Source organism: Mastomys coucha, unplaced genomic scaffold (genome assembly GCF_008632895.1).
Source record: "Mastomys coucha isolate ucsf_1 unplaced genomic scaffold, UCSF_Mcou_1 pScaffold3, whole genome shotgun sequence".
NCBI classification, from domain to species: domain Eukaryota; kingdom Metazoa; phylum Chordata; class Mammalia; order Rodentia; family Muridae; genus Mastomys; species Mastomys coucha.
Window position 1 is genome coordinate 6,517,282 of NW_022196909.1, and position 3,209 is coordinate 6,520,490.

General features: G+C 39.9%; 1 protein-coding gene across 4 annotated transcripts in view; it reads left to right on the forward strand.

Annotated features, from left to right (window-relative positions):
* Window positions 1-3,209, forward strand: part of Cdk19 (cyclin dependent kinase 19) — a 155,919-nt gene that overhangs the window by 131,218 nt on the left and 21,492 nt on the right. The window lies entirely within an intron of this gene.

Here is a 3,209-nt window from a genome sequence, read left to right on the forward strand (position 1 = left end):
CTGTGACCTTAAAGGAGATGCAGACCCTCCTCTGTGGCCACAGCATCCCTCTAGCTGCGACCTTAAAGGAGATGCAGACCTTCCTGCCTTGGGACTCAGTGCTTCTTAGGAACCAGCAGAGCTGACTCCTGTGACACGGCTCCATCCTGCAGACTGCTGGGTGTGAGGCTTTGGCGCTGCTCCTCATCTAATGTGTGATGTTGCCTAGCTAGCATCCACACACTGTATTTTAGAAAACAGCCAAAGCTATGTTTATGCTTGGTCTGCATTACTGATGATTTGGAAAGGCACCTGTAAGTTCATTCAGTACAATGCAATTGTACTTATTTTTATTTATTTATTTATTTATTTTTGGCCTTAGCTTCATTTGACAGTGAATTAAACAAAATTAAGAGATGGAATCAGGTATGGCAGCACACACATTAGTCCCAGCACTTGGGAGGCAGAGGCCAGCCAGAGGTAATATGGTGAGGCCCTATCTCCAAAACTAACTAACTAACTAAATTTTAAAAATGTAATTAGGAGGTGGAGTATAATAAGAGAAACATAAGCTTCTGCTTTAATATAACATGTTTTCCAGTAGGCAGAACAGTATCCAATTGTATATTTCCATCATCATACTTTACCAACAGCAACAGTTAGTTTCTATCTTATATAAAATAGTGTTCTCAGTATTATATAATAATAAAAATAGATGTAATATTGGTAAAAATATTGACTGTTTTTATTATTACTAGAGAAATTTAGTTTTTTGTTTTTTGTTTTGTTTTGTTTTGTTTTTCGAGACAGGGTTTCTCTGAGTATCCCTGGCTGTCCTGGAAATCACTCTGTAGACCAGGCTGGCCTTGAGAGAAATTTAGTTTTTAAGGGGTAGACATTAGCACCAATTTCCTTGGTTAGCTTTTCTTTCTTTTCTTTTCTTTTTTTTTTTAAGCAGCTTCATGAAGCATTATAAATTATTCAGATTCTAAAGAAATAACATAGTCAGGGCTGGAGCGATGGCTCAGCGGTTAAGAGCACTGACTGCTTTTTTGAAGGTCCTGAGATCAAATCCCAGCAATCACATGGTGGCTCACAACCACCCATAATGAGATCTAACGCCCTCTTCTGGTGTGTCTAAAGTCAGCTACAGTGTACTTACGTATAATAATAAGTAAATGTAAATCTTTGGGTCAGAGCAAGTACGGACTGAGCAAGCAGGGTTGACCGGAGCCAGCAGAGGTCCTAAAAATTCAATTCCCAACAATCACATAAAGGCTCACAACCATATCTGTACAGTTATAGTGTACTCACATACATAAAATAAGTAAATAAATCTAAAAGAAAAAGAAACAATATAGTCAATTATAATTTAATGTATATTATAGCATACTTAGTTTCAGGTTAAATAGTCCATTACCTGCATTTGTACTTTTTATAGTACATTTGGGTCCTTTACACATTCAAAATATACTGTGTATATTGTATATTTTAAATTATAGAGATTTATCATTCTTGTGACTCTGCCTTTGTGGTTTGTAATTACTATGTGTATAACTTATTGGATGTCAATCAACGTTTAAGAATCTAGCTACTAGAGGGATGGCTGGTGCCCGACACACAAGCATGAAAGACCTGAATTCAGGCCCCCTGAACCCACATTGAAAGTTAGTCTCTTACCCTAGAGCTAGGAGTGCAGGGGTTTGAAAGAAGAGGATTCTGGAGCTTGTTGGCCAGCCAGCCAAGCCAGTGTAGAAGTATTGAGTTCAGGGAGAGACACTGCCTCAAAAAATAAGGTGATGAGTCTTGTGTGACTAATCTTTTTCAGGGGAAATTCTACACAGTCACCCTACTCACCCCAGATAGGGAGCTCATGGCAGAGCAAAGTATGGATGCTACCAGAGATCAACTTGATCTCTCATTGGTTACTTATCAGAATAGGTGGGAGGTTGCTTATAGGAGCAGATACATCACCAAAGCACACCTCAGCACAGGTGATAGCTCACAGAATCTGAACCGTGGAGCACACTGTGCAGCCTACAGGTAGCTCAGGAGGTTGAGTCCCCTTTCCAAGTGACTCGGTGTAAACTTCTTCCAGGCAGGTGGGCTTGTCTCTTCTTCCTCCAAGCAGCTGGTCTGGTCTCAGTCTCATTTTTGCCTCTTTGCCTGTCTGAGAGTGACCTCAGCAGTTGTTATGGTTTATCCTTGGGAGGGAGGGACCTAGTAAATCTGGTCAGTTTCAGGGACTTCCTGAAGAATTTTGAGTTCTTTCCCTTCCGGTTTAAGGAACTTTTCTGCTTGGGTAGATTGTTTCAACTATTGAGGGAATGGCTAGACAACATTATCTAGCTATATATAGGCTACAACAATGACTAGACATATAGGAAGACACCTAATGTCAACACCACTCTGCCTCCTCCCTCCCCCACACGCATACATACACGTGCACACCTTTAATCCTAGTACTCAGGAGGCAGAGGTAGGTGGTTCTCAGTGAGTTACAGGCCAGCCTGGTCTATAGAGTGAGCTCTAGGCACATTACACAGAGGAACTCTGTCTTAAAAAAACAAGAAACAAAACAAAAAAACAAAACTCAAAGCACAAAAAGAATATGACTGTTAAATCTAAACATGTTTTTTAAGTATGCTGCCTTACTGTTCTTGTGAACATAGACAAGTAACTCAGTTGTGCTTCAGCTTTAGGTCCTTCACCTCAGAAGTGAGACACAAAAATCTGTTGTGAAAATGAGGTGACATTGTGTATAAATGCCATTTATAAATTGTAAAAGGTCTTACAAATACAAAGTACTTCTTTATGAAATCATAAAAAAGATTTCTAGAACCTTATAGTGACACTCTAGTTTTATATACCCCTAATGCTTGTTAGTTAGCTTTCATTTACATCTTTGTTAAATAAATTACTAGAGCAACTATTTATTATGTTTTATACGTGTTCTCAGGATTGTGTACAATGTGCTGTTACAATCAACTTTCTAGGGGAAGGGTCCTAATATGGCATTTTCTGTTTGGATGCTCTTATTGCCCTCTCCTCCATAGCCGATTCTGTGCCCTCCAGTATGCTGTCCCTCAACACAGGTGGGAAGAGACACATGTAACTCAGACATCCTGAGTTTGTAGCAGCTGATTCCAGTGCATACTGAACTGAGTGATATGCAGTCAGTCTCAGGTGGTGCATAGTCTCAGATGGGTAGGTGCACACACAGACTCAGA